The following is a 16,832-nucleotide window of genomic DNA, read 5'->3' as shown; positions in this document are numbered from 1 at the left end:
TTGACATTGACAGGCTGCCTTTTTTCCTGCCAAATTACTGATTTCCTAATCTAACTGAGCTGTAAATGGAATTATAAGTCACTGAGATTTAGTGACTGTAACACACCAGGTTTTGTTGTAAGATGAGACTAAGGCAAATTTCTTATTAGAAGAAATAACCAATCATAGCACAAAACAAAGAAAAGCATTTGACCACCTGTGTGTTACTGGGTGTGAGGCAATGCATGTGTGTTGTCTTGTCTAACCTCTAAAGACTACGGAGTAGGTAGAGTTGTCATCCCCATGTTACAGATGCAGACACTGAAGCTTAGAGAGATTAAGCATCTTGCTCAAGTGAAGGACACAAAGCCAGGGCTCACCTGCTTCCCCTGCCTGCTGGCTGTGTGGTCCCTGAGCGATTTAAATAGATAGGCGAGGAACTGTTTTCTAACAGAGGAGCTGAAAAAGGCTGGGAAAAAAAATAAAACAGTCTGAGATGGAGTCGTGCACCAGCTACCATGTTTCTGGAGAAGTTAGGCTGGCGAGTCCCACAATGCATCCTGAAGATGCGCTGTGCCCACCCCGCCCAGAGTCAGTCGAGGCCCGAAGGCCTAAACCCCATCCAAAAGTTGGCAGCGGCACTTTGAGTCTGGCTCCAAGTTATATGCACCATCGTGTATGAGAGACAATAAAATTCTCCCACTTCTAAATCCGGCCCCTCTCATCTTCCTTCTGTTCTTAAATAAGCATTAGAACGTAGGTTCCCAACTCTGGCTGCATAGAAGAATCAGCTGGGGACTCGAAAACTCACCAAAAACTTGGGCAGCCCCTCAGACAAATTAAGGTAGAACCTCTGGAGGTGGGGCCCAGACGCAATCAGTCTGTAGTTTTAAACTCTTTCCTGGAAACTGGAATGTGTAGCCAGGGTCGGAAAGCACTGGGTGCATCTGCCATGGGCCTGGAGGTCATTCTGATTAGGAACGTCTACCAAAAATGTCCTGAGTGCATGGATATACCACGACTGGAACTGAGAATTTTGCATTAAAATGCTCCTGACTGTATTATCTTAAAGAGATTCTCGTCATTTTTAAAGCTAATTATTTTTTTCGTTTCACGCATTGATTTTACAGAATAAGACATTTTCTCGAAGATTCTCTTAGATTTCCCCAGATATCTCCTGGACTATTTGACCCTTGTTTTTCTCCTCTTCAGATAAAAATTAAAACCCAAGAGGAGGCCACCACTGCAAAGAGCACGCTCTTTGGAGGCCAAGGCAGGCTCCACAGCAGCAGAGGCAAGACTCAAACAGGTCCCTGGAGGAGCCCCCCTGCTGTCTGGGGCCACCGGCTCCCAGCAGGTGAGCAGGAGCCTAGAGATTTCCAAAGCATATGTGCATTTTAAGGCTTGCACATCAAAACCTGAAAGCCCCCAGTGATTTCCTTAACAAAGCCAGAGCAGTCTGCAGGGGCTCACAGACCGCCAGGGAGTGAGACAGGTGTTGGCCTCCCAGGGGTCCGCTGTCCACTTAACACCAGATCACATCACAGGGCTCTGCCATCACTGGAGCCGGACATCCCAAAGGGTTAACAGCTCAGCCCCCAGCTGCTGGCCTTCCCCAAGGAGTTGGATTTTCAGCTGGATCCCTACTGGGGAGAAGACAGCTCCCCACCCCCACCTCAGAGACTCGGGTCCCACCCAGCCCCTCCCCTCTCTTCGGCCCTCCCACTCCAGGAATGAGGCTGCTGCTGCCCAACATATACCCAGACTGGTTTCATCTCCTTCCAAATCCATTTTGTGTCTTAACTCCTGCCAAGAATAAAAATTAAAACACTCACACACACGCATCGTGCGTGTATGGGAGGGGAGGACAGCGCTGGAAGTTTGAACTGAAAAAGACCAGGCAGGGAGTGGGAGGGGCAGGTCCCTGATGAAAGTGAGGGCCTGAAGACCTCCCGGGGGTTTGTCATGTCCTGCCCCAGGCCCCTGCTGGCTGCACAGGGGGTCAGAGCTGAGGGCAAGTGTTGGCAGCAACGCCCCTCATGTTTCTGGGACACCCCATTTCACACCCTTTAACCCCCCACCACTGCCCAGAGGGGCCAGAGCAGCCAAACTGCCAGCACTCCCAGGGCCGGAAGCGGACTCCATTCCCCACACTTGGAGGAGCCTGTTCCTTGCCAACTGCAAAATGAATAAAACAGCACTTGGAATGACACGTGGGCCCTGGCGATGCAGGCAGCTTGCTGGCTGCTTGTGGCCACCCAGAAAAACGGGTCTGGAACTGGAGCCTCATTCTCAGCATCCTGTCCCCCCCACACCCGAGGCAGGCAGATGCCTGGATCTGGGGCCCAGGCAGACAGCAGCTCCGACCCCAACTTCCGTTCTCCCTCACTGCTGACTGTGTCCTTTTCTGCAAAACCAGGAGCCCCTGCACTGCAGAAGGATCACACCTAACGCTTCACCCACTCAGGATCCTGCAGGCTTCATGTAACAGCCCCTTACTCAACTCTGAATCCCATCATTTGCCCCTTGTCCTCCCCGAAATGGAAAGCTAAGTACTCACATTTCTCAAACCTGTCCAGACGGAACCCACCCCGCCTCATGGAATCACTTGCCTCACAAATCCACAAACACTTACTGACCACCCAGTCCACACGAGGCTGGGGAATCCAAAGATAAAGTTCAAGCTTCTCTAAGAGCTCGACAACTTGGTGGGGCAAGACACAGAAATATCCCAGCACACTGGAGCAACTGGGAATCAAACCTGAGTAGCCTTGGCTGGTGGCCCTTCCTTTCCACACCACTGCTAGGAAGGGTGGGAAGACCAGACCGCCACTTCTTTATAATAGGGCACCCCGGTGGCACCCATCCCTGTCCCATGTGGCATACGGAGCGCAGAGATGAAAACAGAGTAGTAGCTTAAAAACCCCTTTGTGTGTGTTGATAATTGTTGAATCTGGGTGATGGGTACATTGGGTTTGTGGTATTCTTTTTGCTTTTGTGTGTTTGAGATTTTCAATAAGCAGATAATAATAATTCCTCCCCCCGGCCCCCCAATAACATAACTAGAACAAGATCCTCCTAAATCTTCCTAATCCTTCGCCAACTTCCAGGAACGTCCCCACCCTCCACCATCACACCTCCCACTGTCTACTTGCTTAGCCCACATCAGCTGGATCAGGCAGTAGGTGCCCAGGTTCTGGCAGGTGACGGGGTATGCCCCCACTTAGACCTTCAAATGCTCCCCAGAGGTGGGACAGAGAGGCAGCCCCACCCCTGAAAGGGGACCCTTGGCTGCAGCCAGAGGAGGCCTGAGGAGCCCATCTCCCTGTCTCTCTGTCTCAGGGAGTCTGGAGCCAGCCGGCTGCCTCCCATGCCCTGTCCAGGAGTCCAGGACAGGCCCTTCCTAGGACCCTGAGCGTGTCTCACCAATCACATGTCCCCAGCTCAGCCTGGCTTTTCCCTGACTGCAGGGCCAACCAAGTGCATGGGCCTCGAGGTCCAGGTGAAAGCCCATCCCTTTCCTCTGGGCCTCCATGTGTCTACCTACAAAACCCTCAAATATACTATAATTGACAAAACGTTTTAAGTAGCCAAATCTTCTAAGAATAGGGGCTTTTGGGAAAGAATCACAAATCAGCAGCTCATCCAAGCCAAAGTAATAATAACCATGATGGTAATAACGGTGACCCTCTAGCGCTTACTTCTGAGCCAAGCACTCATCTAGTGAGAGAACGTGGGCAATGCAATTCCACGTGGAAAGACCCTCTTGATTGGATTCGGGAAACATTCAGAAGCTAGGTTATAAGTATCTTATAGTGCTCAGTAACCTGTGGACTGAGCAATTGAAAGGCCAGTCTTGAATGGTCACGGACATGTCTCCGGGCCCATGTGGAAAACTCCTGAAGAGGCACGCACAGGTGCTGCCCTCAGCAGGGCTCACTGCTGGGCATCTGGATGAGCAGGGAGAGCTCGGTGCGAAACTTCAGGTGACTGAAGAGAGGCAGGCGCTGGTGCTCACGGGTTTCCGTGAATGACATCCTTCCCTCGGGAGAGACAGGCCACAACTCCCCAGCTCGCGGGGAAGGTAACACCCCTCATCTTAGCTGAGATCAGAAGAAACAAGGTCTCGGTGCTTTTCCTCCATCCAGACCACGGGCGTCAGCACTGGTATTTGGTTCATTCCCTCGTGTGAGGAGACTCAGCTCTGCCTGCCTAAGGTTCCACCGCAGCTGGGCTCCCGCCCCTCTTCCCTTCCTGACTCCGGAAGCCCATAGAACTTTGTCCGAAAGGAGCCTCCCTGCTCCACTGCCGGGCCGCCAGGGAGGGGGCCCGACTTTTCTAGACAGCAGAGCAGGTCGGCAGTGGGTAAAACTGGAACCCAACCCTGGTGTCTCCAGATTGTTCTGGAAAGAAAGTACTAGAGAAGATCCAGACTGCACCAGAGAGTTCCTTCCAGCAACACTCGCTGAAGCTCCCAAAGGAGCAAGGTGCAGGCCGGGCCTCCTCCCGGTGCCCCCCACTCTGACAGTGGCCTGGTGAGCCCCCACTGTACAGAAAGCCATCCCTTACACTAAAGGTGGCTTTTTAAGTGCATCACATTAATAAATTTATATTTTCATAAATATAAAGGCTATGTATGGGCACCTTTTGGAGACATCCCACCCCACCAAATCAGGAGAAAAAGGAATGGCTTGTCGGATCCCGTACTTCTCCCTGGGATCAGAAACCGTGACCCCTGCCCCTGGGCACACACTACCTGGCAGGTACCTAGACAGACCACTTGGGATTCTTTTTCAAAAATCTCACTGTACCTCTTAGGGACAGAATCATGAGGAGGTGATTTTGGGGTAAAGTCTGGATTTAGTAACGCTCACACTCACACGATTCAACTGTTCTCTACCCTCTGCCTCCCCAGACAAACTGAGGCGAGGGCTGAGGCTCCTGGAAGCGTAGATGGTCAGAAATCGCTGTCACAGGCTCCCAGCCTCTGGAGTGAGACCCAGGCAGCCGAGGAGCCGGGAGGCTCTACCCTGCCCACAAAATTAACAACAGAAGCAAGAACTGCTGGCCTGAAGAGAGTGTCATCCCTGGAAGAGCTTAGAGAGCTTTAAACGCGGTGCTCACAGCCTCAGTGCCGAGACTGGGACGGGCGTTGTTAGTCTCCACTCACACGGGGGCCAACCAGGTGGCACCACTGAATGGCAGCACGGAGCGCTTGGTCGTCGACTGGAGGGCAGCCTAAGGCACCAAAGCAAACCAGTGGGGGAGGAGGCGTAGCTTTGGGTCCTCAGCATAGAATGTCCCCTTCCTGAGGGTGCCAGTGAGTCTCCTTCCTCCCTCATGCTGAACTCGACACACCTGGCTGGTGTCCTTCAGCATGAGAAGGTACCAGCTGGCCTCAGCTCTGTGTTTATCCCAAACAGGAAGTGATGGAAGTGGGCTCTGAAGTTCAGTCCCTGCTCCCCAGGGTCAGAACTCTACCTGGTACCCCCTTCCTCAGCCCCTGGAAATTTCTAGCCTGGTTCAACATGGGAGGATGAGCTGCATGACTCCCGTTCACGTGCACTTTCCTTCTCCTAACGGGTCCAGCGTTGGAGTGGGGTTGGAGGAGCCCCCTCTTATGCTTTGGTTATAAAATCCATCACCATCACCTATCCCCCAAAGAGCCTCACTATCTAGGACTGCTGAGTGCACTGGATACTGAGCTTCCTGCCACCGAGCTCCCAAGGAATCCTAGTCTGTGAGGCTGGCTGGAGAGGGCAGCAGGTCTCGGCAGGGGACAGTGCTCTCAGTCTCTCTGCACCTGGTATGTCTTCCTCCTGACTGACCACAGATTAGGCCCCAGGGCTCTGTCACTCCCAGGACTCAGCACGGACACTGCCAGGACCTGGGCTGACCCGAGAGGCTGGGGTCCAGGTGGCAGCAGGCACAGGATGTGGTATGAAGGAAGGTGCCTGGGGCGCTCACTTCCCCACTGCTAGTGCTCAGCTCCAAGGCAAGTAAAACAAACTACAGAGGAGGAAGGCCGGCAGCCCGGGTGCGCCTCCTGTCTATTTAGGAATGGGATGGGAAGGTCTGCACAGCTGACGCTTCCAGATGTGGAACCCAAACACAGGCAGCTCCTGACCGTTTACCAGCCTGGGCTAAACTCCAGTAGCACCAGAGCCAGGCCTGCTCAGTGGACGAAGGAACAGCACTGCAGACTCTGCTCAGGTGGGCCCCGCACGGGCTCCTCCTTTGCGGACCCCTTGCTCCCCAGCTGGATGGATGGATGGGTGTGTGTGTGTGTGTGTGTGTGTGTGTGTGTGTGTGTGCAGGAGGTAGAAGGGAGAGGCCATGTTTATAACCGGAGGAGACAGCTAAGTGAAAGAAGCCAACCTGAGAAGACCAGATACTGTGTGATTCAAACTATGACATTCTGAAAAAACAAAAACACAGAGATAGTAAAACCAGCAGTGGTTGCCGGTGATTTGGGAGAGGGAAGGAAGGAGGCTAAAGAGCAGAGCACGGGGGATTTTAGGCAGCATTGTTCTGTACGATACGCTCACGGTGGGTATGCGTCATTATGCATTTGTGTTGTCAAAACCCATAGAATGCACATATTATGCAAAAAGTGAGCTTTCATGTAAACTATGGCTTCACTTAATCACCATGTGCCAATGCTGGCTCAGCAGTCGTAACAAAGTTACTACAGCAACAAGTTAGTGATGTGGGGACCTGGAGGGGACTGAGGAGTGTGTGGCAGCTCTCGGTAAATCTCACTTTATTTTTCCTGTAAAACTAAAATTGCTTTTTTTAAAAAAGGTTATTCATTTTTTTAAGTTAAAGAAGAAGCCCTGACTCGTGTGGCTGAGTTGGGTGGGCACTGTCCTGAAAACCGAAAGGCTGCTGCTGGCTCGGTCCCCACTCAGGGCGCATGCCCAGGCTGCGGGTTTGGTCCCTGGTTGGGGATGTGCAAGAGGCAACCTATCAGTGTTTTTCTTGCCCATCGATGTTTCTCTCCCTCTCTTTCTTCTTCCTGTCCCCTTTCTAAAAATAAATAAATAAAATCTAAAAAAAAAAGTCCTTGGACAGGAGGCTTGGGCCATTCCCCGGCTCCCCGAGGTGCCGTGGATGTCTGACCTTCGGGCCTTGAAAGGGCAATTTCTCAAACACACTTGTTGTCAGCACAAGACCTCTTATGATCTTTATCCCTATTTTTACTCTTCCTCAGCTTCCATATCTAGAACCCGGTCGGAAATGACGGAGATACAGTCCACAGTCAGATCAGTCCCCTCAGCACAGACATCCAAATGTGCTGTGCCCCGTACGTCCATGCGTGTCCACCCCAACAGCCGAGACCGTGTGTGTGTGTGGCCAGTGTGCCTGGCATGTGGCCTGACCGCCCTGCCCAGGTACTCATGTCTGTGGGGACTGAACTATTCGTAAAATCCTCCCACGCTCTTCACATCCCTGGCTTGTGGTCCCAAACCAGATTCACCAGAGCTGCGATTCAACCCAGGAATTGGGCTCACAGTGGGGGCTCCGTACAGGAGGCAGCCCAAGCAGTCAGGAAGCCCCAGACGAACAACGAGACTACACGCTCCACCCTCTTGGTGGAGCGAGAGGATGCGCTGGGCTTCTCTGTACTTCCTAGCCCAGTGCTGGGCATAAAGCAGACGTTCAATAAATTCTTCTTAAGTGAGTGATGTGGAAGGGCCAGGGAGGCGTCCATTCTTACATTCCCCTGCTGGACGGACAGCTGGCAGACCTGCCAACGCTCCTGAAGTCAGCTGAAGAGAGAAGAACTAGGCCGTGTCTGCTGCAGCCTCGCGCACTCCTGGCCGGCTTTTCTAAAACAGACACTCCTATTACAGTCCTATTACTAGGACTCTCTCTCCCATATACCCACATATATGAATACCCAGAATGCATTTTTCTTACATAATTCTGCATATAATTATTTCATTTTGTTTGAAGATCATTATGCCCCTTCTGAGATTCAGAAGACCCATGCAGATTAGTAAAAAAAAAAAGGAGGGGCACCAATTACCCATGAGATTCTATCTAGGCACTGGGAAGGCAGCAAGGGACAAAACCAAGTCATTGATCTCATGGATCTTTCATTCTAAAGGAAAAGCAGGCAATAAGCAAAAGAGCAAACAGATACATGTTGGGAGGAAATAAGTTAGGCTGAAGGGAGAGGGGACAATGGTGGCAGTACGATTTGATACAGGGTGGTCAGGGGCCTGAATGAAGTGAGGGAGGGAATGTGCAGGTATCAGGGAAAGAGCCTTCCAGGCAGAGGGTAAAGCAAGAGCAAAGCTGCTGAGAAGGCAGGTTGCTCTGCTAGTCGGAAGAGCAGAGGGAGGCCAGTGTGGCCTTGGGCGTGGGCAGGGCGGGGGAGAGAGGGAGGGCAGGGCCTACGGGCAAGGGGGGCTGCTGAGGGCGCTGGAGGTATTTGGAGTTTTCTCTAGAGCAGGGTGCCATGGAGAGTCCTGGCTTCTCTTTCGGAAGCTGACACAGACTTCTCTATAAATAGACCACGAGGCAGGGAGGTCCGGGGATTCAGAAGCAAGAAAAACACTCAGGAAGCTCCTGCAACATGTCCAGTGACATTTTCTACTATTGTCCAGGTAGGAAATATCACTGGAAGAAGGGCGGTGAGAAATTGCAGGATTCTGGATAGGTTTTAAAGGTAAAACCAATGTCACTTGCAAATTTAAAGTGGAATATGAGCAAAAGAACAGAAGCCAAAGATGACTCACCCACAGGTTTGTAGCCTAACGGGTCAAACAAAAGATGCTGATGAGGGCAGAAGCAGAGGACAGGGCTGCGTGGGAAGTCTTTCCCAGTGGCCGGGTCTGCGCACTGCTGCCCGGCGGTGCCCCAGGGCTCCTCCCTCTCCCCACCTCACCCCTTTATCTCTGTGGACCTGGGACCAGTGAGGCTCCATCAGCACAGCCGTCCACCTACTCATCCCTCTGGCTCCCAACCTATCAGTGGCCCTCCTGTCCTTCTGTCCCTCTTTTCTTTCTTTTGCTAATAACAGCCACACCCGACTGAATGCTCACAACACCTGTCATTCTCTTCATATACAGCATCTTGCTTCCTCCTTGCAACAAGCTTAAGAGACTGGGGTCTCAGGTTCAGTTTAGGTAATTAGCCCAGGGACATACAGCTAGTGATTGGCTCAAGGTCAGGGTTCAAATCCATGCCTGTCTGGTTCTGAAGTTCCCCTGACCCAGGACGCCACACAATCTCTAACCAGAAATACTGCTGTCTTCCAGAACCATCTTTCTCCAGCACCTCGCCCTTTTCCTGGTAAGACTGGCTTCCGACTTCAGTCCTCTCAGGTAGGACCCTCCAGACAGTCCCCAAACTCCACTGTTCCTTCCTCTCTCAGGAAGGATGTTGACCGGGATCCTCCCCCCAGCAGATCCTTTCCTCTCCCAACTTGCATGTCCCTGAGACCTTTCCCTGCCTCTCCCCGCCAGAGAGGGAAAGCCCAGTTAGCCGGAGTGACCGGGAAGGGTCTCTGGCAACAGGACGGAACTGCCCCCAGCCCGGGCTCCCCCTCAGAACAGAGAAACACACCACAGACGCAGGTGCGGCCCTTGCACCCAGACCCTTCCCTAGAATGTCCTATCTCCTAATTCACCTTGGGAGGGCATGGATCCTGGAGGCCTCGGGTGTTTGGGGTGCGCGAGACTCTGTGAACCAAAAATTCTCCATGTACCGTCTCACTGCCTCCTAACGGTGCTCTGAGGAAGCAGCTTGTGCAGACAGGGAAATAAAGGCAGAGAGTTTCCATGACTTCCAACCAGTTACCCAACTGTTGGTCACATAATTATACCTTAAACCCTGGTGTGCTGTGTTCCTGCCTTAACCCAGCATGCCCCGGCTTCAGGCTCTCCACGTTTGTTAAAGAAGGAGGAACTGAGGGTAAGTGCATCCTCCGAGGCCAAATCCCCGCCCCACTCCTCAGCCGAGAGGGAGGGGTCCGTGCGCTCTGCTGCAGGAAACTGCCTGCGGAATTCTTCCCTGCCTGCCTTGGGCCTTGTGCCTGGAAGCCTCCCTCTCCCGTCAGTCACCTGTCTGTCAAAGCTGCTACCTCCTTCCTCCAAACTGCCTATCTCCTGACTAAGTTATCTGCTGGGCCGAATGTCCCCCCCCCACGCCACCCGGGGCACAGAGGCTTGATCAGACTTGCAGACACCCAGGGAGCAACGGGATTCCGCTGGCGTCTATGGTAAAGCAAGGCTCCGACAGCCAGTTCCGATGAGGTCCCAGGGTTAAACACAAAAGGTCAGGAAACATGTTCTGAGATGAGACCCAAGGAGGAGGCAGCTTTTAGCCCTGCCTGCGGAGTCTGACACGAACTGGGCCACACGGCCTGGCCTCCTCCCGATGCTGCCACTGAGCTCGCCAGAGCCTTCCAGCTGTGTAAAGGGCCCCACCTGCCCCTTACACTTTGTTGCGAAAGAAACAGCTCCCCCAAACTAAGGGAACTCTGCTTTGGGGGGAGATTGCCTGGGCCCTTCTGCTTCCTTCAAAGCCTAAGTTTTGGAGTCAGCAGCCCTGTGAAAAATCTCGGCTCAGCCCCTGCCCAGCTGTGACCAGAACAAGTCACCGCAGTTATTTAAGCTTCAGCTCCCTCATCGGCAGAACAGGGTCATAATGCCCATCTCCACGGGACTGCCTGGGGCCTGCAGAGGCAGTGCGTGCAGTGCTACGCGCAGGGCCGGGCACACAGTAGGTGCTCACTGAATGGCGGCTACCATTCTCCGCCTCACTGGAAGATGGCAGCAGCAGGCAGTGCTGCCTCCCCGGTACGGAGATTCCCCAATCTCGGCCTGCCCTCCCGCCGCGCCACGGATAACTCCCTGAGTGACAGGGGGACAACTCTCCCCTCCCATGATGAAGGGGGCCTGCTGCTCACGTGTGCTCACCTCTTGGGAGAGAGCTTTGCCACATACAGGCTTCATTTGTAAATTTGGAGGAACAAAAATTAACCCCATCACAATACTGCCTTCAGCAACCGGCTCCATTCTTTTCGCCCAAACGCAAGACCTCTGTGGCATTTCGGGGATGGGGAACTGGTTGCCAACCTTGTTGTTCCCTTCGGGCAGGAGAGCGGAGCTCCCCCACCCCTCCCCTCTCCCATTGTCGAAGACCACCCAGTGAAACTTGCTGGCAAGCTGCCACAGTCCAGACAGGAGAAAGCCAGGCCTAACTGCCCCGCCTCGGCGCCTGCCACAGAGGACTGTGGAACCAAAGCACCTGACTGTGGGGCTTCCACCTGGCCCTGGCGCTGACGCGGCCGGTGTGACGGCAGACCACCAACGGCGTCAAGGAGGTTTGCTGGTGACTGGTTCCAAAGCCTGTGCATTGGAAGAGCCATTAAAATCGAACGCGTGGCTGTAACACTGCAGATTTTTATAGAACTTGTTCTCTACAAAACACCCATTCATAATGACAGAGGTAAACTGCCATGAATTTCCATCACTTCACGTGGGCTCACTTGCAAAAGAAGGCACTGTGCTGACGGGCTGCATTCCGACCTTCACATGAGCATAGGTACTTGAAAAGGAGGGGCTGCAGTAACCCCGGTGTGGGACGATTGGCGTTAAACAGAAAGCAGGGGGAGAGTCCAGTGTCGGGGGAATGATTTGTAAAATAATCTGCTTTCATGGAAAAGTAATCAAGCTAGAACCACTCCCCCCGCCCCGATTTTCCTCTCCAATTAACTGTGACCCATACCTAATAAACCTGCTGGGATTATAATGTTAGGTAAATTCAGACTAGTAAAGGCACTTGGCTGGGACTAATCTGGAAAAACACTGGCTGAGCCAGGGAAGGCTGGAGAGGGCTCTCCTCTGGAATCCAACTCCAGCCCAGCCTGGGGGAGCCCCCCAAGGCCAGCGGTGCCACACCCCCTCCCCCTCTTACCTGTAACTGCCATCCTGCATATAGTTATCTCTCAGCAGCCACGGAGGTTCCTGGGTGACAGCAGAGGCCTGTGACTTTCATTTGTCCCTAAAATAAATGTCCCCTCACTTGCTACTCTGGGAATGATTTTGGAGCCAAGCCAACCTATTCCATCCAGTCAGTTCAGCAAAGGGCAAATGGGACTGACAGGTAAAAGCTGAATTCAGGCATGTGTTTCTAGCATTCTCAGCTAAAACCTGACACAGAGGGGGAAAAAAAGATGCATTGCTTCCTTTTTGCTGTGAAAGTATTCAGTAAATGATTTCAGAGACCTGTCTAGTAGTCACATTTCTGAGATTCTGTATTAAATACAGGGATTCTAGTTTTTAACTTTCCTAAAATTAGGGGGGAAAAAACCCTACTCTGAACTTATCTCCTGTCTCAATACTTCAGCCTATCAGCTGCGGAGGAAAGGGACATTTTCAGGGAAAAATAACGATGGGCCAAGGAACGAACACACTTCAGTGCTGCCAGTCCCATCTCTCTCTGCCTGTGATACTCGGCCTGAGCTGTCGACTCTCCTGCGTCAACAAGCCTTTCTTAGCAGACCCGGTCCAGGCGCTTTCACCCTGGAGTTTGTATTGCACTTTGCTCATCTCCCTTCCCTGGACCCTGATACACAGGGATGGGCTCTGGTATACAGTAAGTACTCAATCAAAGCTTGTGGAAAGGATGAAGGCTGCAATCTATACACACGACGTCACCCTCATCTCGTCCAATGCTGTCCAAACTCATTTTAGAGAAGAATAAACATTCCTTCGCCATACTTCCTACTGCTGAGCTCTTTCGGCATTATTTTTTAATCAATCCTACTTACCCTGGCCATCTTATGTATTTTCCTGCTACTACCCAGAACTAGTTGAGACTTTCCTCAACATTTTCTCTGGCAACCAAGTTAAGTTGACTGTGTATTATTGGCTCTGATCTTTCTCCTATGATTTCCTCTTACTGCCCAATAATCCTGTCCCAAACATCAAAGGCCTTCTTTGAAGATAAGGCCAAATTCGCCATTAGGAAAAGAGAAATTATTTCCTAACTTTACTTCAGAGGATAGAACGACACAGAATCCCTCTGGGTTTTGAGAGATAAACACTGCCCGGGACATCGGATCACAAGGCATTCGCTGTAATACCACTGACAGAGACATAAACACGGGGCTTTCTGTGCCCAAACCTGAGTTCGACTCTCCCACAGCAAATCTCAGGCTACAGACCCTGCAGGAAATGCTTTGTATCCAATACGTCCAACAGCTGGCCTCAGGGGAAGAGGGGTTCGCACGGCCGCCCCGGGGGAAAGAGGCCACCACAGGCTCTGACTAAAATATATGTGAGCCAAACCTGAACCGATGTGTTCAGACCACATTCCACTGTAGCTGGACCCTCCCCGTGCAAAATGATGAGAAACGTTCTCTCTTCAAGTGGCAGCACAGAACATGAGAACTGACAGACCCAGCAGGCCAGAGACACTATACTGGGGGCAGAAACCTCACCTGCTTCTTCCGCTACTTCACTGCTGCTCTCTCAGATGGTGGCAGTGTTGACCAGACATCGTGGGTCATGGGTTCCTGGAAGCTTGTGCTGGGACTGAGGAAACAGAGAAGTGTCTCATCTCTTGAACAACCAAATAAACAAACACTCCTAAAGTGTTTGCTTTTTTATAAGGTGCATTTCTACAAACCATAGTGATTCCTTATTAATCCATTTTATAAGTAAGAAAACAAAGAAAAAGCAGTTTTTTCTAAAATCAGAGGTTTTTTTAAGTCTCCAGTTACCTGGCTCCTTGCTAGAGATGAAATAAAAAATGGATGAAGGATGATGCTCTGGCTGGTGTGGCTCAGTTGGTTGGAGCATTGCCCCATATACCAAAGGGTCATGGGTTCGATTCCTGGGCAGGGCACATGCCTGGGTTGCCGGTTCAGTCCCCAAGCATGCATCCATCAGCCATTTCCATCAATATCCACCAACTATCTCTCAATTATCAGTTGGCTTCATACAAAGTAAGGTGGGCTTACAGGAGTGGTTTGTGGGTTGTAAAGTAGTAAGCAAGAAATAAACCCAGCAAAAGTCAAGGGTCAGCTACTAGATGGGTCAAGCTGGAGCAGAAGGCTCCCCAAGGAGGTAATATTATCATGAAGTGGGATGGAGCCACGTATGACAAGGTTAAGAAATTTAGATCGTGCCCTGGCTGGTATGACGCCATGGACTGAGTGCCAGACTGTGAACCAAAGGGCTGCTCCTTTAATTCCCAGTCAGGGTGCAGGCCTGGGTTGCAGGCCAGGTCCCCAGTAGGGGGCGCATGAGAGGCAGCTGCACATTGATGTTTCTCTCCCTGTCTTTCTCCCTCCCTTCCCTGCTTTCTAAAAATATATATACAAAATATATTTTAAAAATTTGTAGTGTAGCTTAAGACTGTTTTTAAGCTGGGTGGTGACTTGTTTGGGGACGGATGGCGTACAGGTGCACTGTGATATGTAGACAGTGGGGAGTCCAGGTGAGGGTCAGCAACGATGGTCAAGGGCATGAACAAGTGTGGAGACAGCAAGACTAGAAAGGTGATGCAGATGATGGAATAATAAAAGGAAGGGCACGAAAGACTGGATGAACTTGGGGAGAGAGTCTAACTCAGTGGCGATGGAGATGTAGGAATCCATTAGCTCAGTGGTTTGACCCAGTGCGAGTGGAATCCACATGCGGAGCCAGGGCCCCGACCCACGTTTCCCGATCCTCAGGGTAGTGCCACTGAGATGGGTCCTTTAGGCCTTACTTCCTGCATCCTCCTCCCTTTCTCTGCCCACTACCAACCCTGGGGGTGCCACCAAGGCAAAAGCCCAATTTAGGACAGCTTTCAGTAAACATGGATTTCTAGGATGAAAAACAAACACCCTCTTCATCCCAGTCCCTGGCCTCAAATATTTGATCCAGCTGCATAAATGATGAAAATATTACATGTGAAGGCTTCATATGGGAGCACTCCTAGGATTCAGGTCATTTTTACCATAGCAATGGCTTGGACATACCTGTTTTCTGTGTGTCTTTGGTCAAAAACACAGAGACACTTCAGGGCTGTCTATACTTTTATCTTAACTATGTGAAATGTATTATGTACATGGATGAAGAAAAACAAGTTGTGTTATATATAGTAAGGGATTGTGGGTAATTTTCAAAAACAGTTTCTTTATTAGTCGTAGATACTTGGTCAATAAATTAAAATTGGGAGGGGGAGGAAGGTCAGAGAACCACCCTTGGTCTAAGAAAGGTTATTCTCCTGGCACAAGAAGCTTCCATCCCTCAACCCAATGTGCTATAAATGCCTGCCGTATTTAGGTATGGAGATGACAAGAAGTTCCACATATTAAAGTGAACAAATTTTTTAAAAACCTAACAAATCACTTTTTCCTCCCCTTCTCCAACTTCCATTGGCTTCCCCTCTCTCTCTCGTTTTTCTAGACAACAAGGAAGTTTGAAGTTTGAAGAAAAGAAAGCAAGCCCCTGTTGCATAAGACATTTCAGTACCAGGCTAATACTTTCCGAGGCCAGGAAGTACTGGGAAGTAATTACCTGTTGCACTTGAGTCTTCTTTGCTTTCTTCCCACTTGTTTGAAAGATGCAGAGAGAAAAATCCTTGATCATTAATCATATCAGTATCTTTGCTGAAATCCGAACCCAGATCCCCCAGGGGCCTTTGAAATACCGTGACCACCAGCCCCACTTCCTCGCCCTCCCTGCTTAAACTCTGGGGTTCCCTGGGGAAATCAACTAAATTACTTCATGAGTAAAATCTCCTTCTTCTTAGGGCTTGGAAACCACAGGTAGGTTGCTAAAGAAAGCTGGGAGCCCAAACACTCAAAAGAGCATTTCAAAGTAAAAAAACCTCCGGGCCCATTTGTAGGATGGAAAGGAACATAAATCATCCTCTTATCACAAGTTGGCCAACGGATCGACAGCTAAGCAGGGTCCCCTTCCCACATGTGGCCAAGGAACCAACCATCCCGGCCTCTATCAACCTCCTCTCCCAAGTAAAGTCAACTCCAGTGGTTTAGGCAAATTCTCCCGAGAAAATGTCTCTTACAATGTTACTCTTCTGAGGTCTCTTAAAAGAGGACAAAAGGGACAGTGTCTGCCTCCTGAATCTTCAGATGTGCTCCGCCCCTAGCCAGCCACCTGAAGGCCCAAACTCTGAGTAATAAACGGGGACCAGCCAGATCAGCCAAGTGGCCCAGCGAGGCAACTCTTACTTCTTTCAGTTTTACCTCTTTCCATAAACTCATTCCAAAAACTCATCTGGCAGCGAAGTCACAGCTCCACGGCTGTTCCTACCCTGCCTCTGTCCCACTGACCCCAAGGTGCTTCGAGATTACCATGGGAACCCTCTGGGTTTCAATTATGAGACCATTAAAAAGTGCCAATTATAAGACCTCAGAAGCGTTCCTGGGTAACCTGTTACACACCTCAAAATGGCCAAGCTCTTGCCTCAGAGTCACTTAATGCAAAGTTCAGAAAACAGGTCATCCAGATGTACTGAGCTCCCCACCCCGGCCCCCACGTCAGTCCAACAGGACCCTGTTTTAATATTGTCCGTGCTGCCCTTGAGAAAATGGGGATTGATTTATTAGCTGTAACCAGAGGTATATATATATATATTTTTTAAAAAGCCCATCACAGAGCTGGGCTGCCTGTTCAGGGCCCAGTTGTGGAGTAAGTCAGAAATGTACACACATTCAAGAATTTTGAAGGTGCCATTCGTTCAATGGCCAATGTCTGCAAAGTTCTGGGCGACAAAGAACTAGGTGACAAATAAGAGCTGGGTGCAGGGCATCTGGAGGTGGCCTGAGGGCCTGGCACCAAAACACACTTTTCACTTAGTCCACTCAAAGAGGTAACTCT

The 16,832-nt window shown here is 50.9% G+C and overlaps 1 protein-coding gene across 7 annotated transcripts in view; it reads right to left on the bottom strand.

Moving 5' to 3' along the window:
- The window catches only part of BOC (BOC cell adhesion associated, oncogene regulated), a 70,314-nt gene that overhangs the window by 51,941 nt on the left and 1,541 nt on the right, over positions 1-16,832 (bottom strand). For 5 of the 7 annotated variants that reach the window (XM_037136897.2, XM_037136896.2, XM_037136901.2 and 2 more), the window contains exons 2-3: positions 15,507-15,540; positions 13,439-13,532 (exon numbers count right to left, since the gene is read on the bottom strand). The exons of 1 other annotated variant lie outside the window; for it this stretch is intronic. The gene's annotated coding sequence lies outside the window, so the exon portion shown is untranslated. The remainder of the gene's footprint in view (positions 1-13,438; positions 13,533-15,506; positions 15,541-16,832) is intronic. One more of the 7 variants, XM_037136898.2, reaches the window with a different exon arrangement.

The sequence above is a fragment of the Artibeus jamaicensis genome, unplaced genomic scaffold, assembly GCF_021234435.1.
Source record: "Artibeus jamaicensis isolate MK-2021 breed Jamaican fruit bat unplaced genomic scaffold, CSHL_Jam_final contig_3126, whole genome shotgun sequence".
NCBI classification, from domain to species: Eukaryota; Metazoa; Chordata; class Mammalia; order Chiroptera; family Phyllostomidae; genus Artibeus; species Artibeus jamaicensis.
Note: the sequence above shows the minus strand (reverse complement) of the source record. Positions and strands in the feature narration are given on the sequence as shown.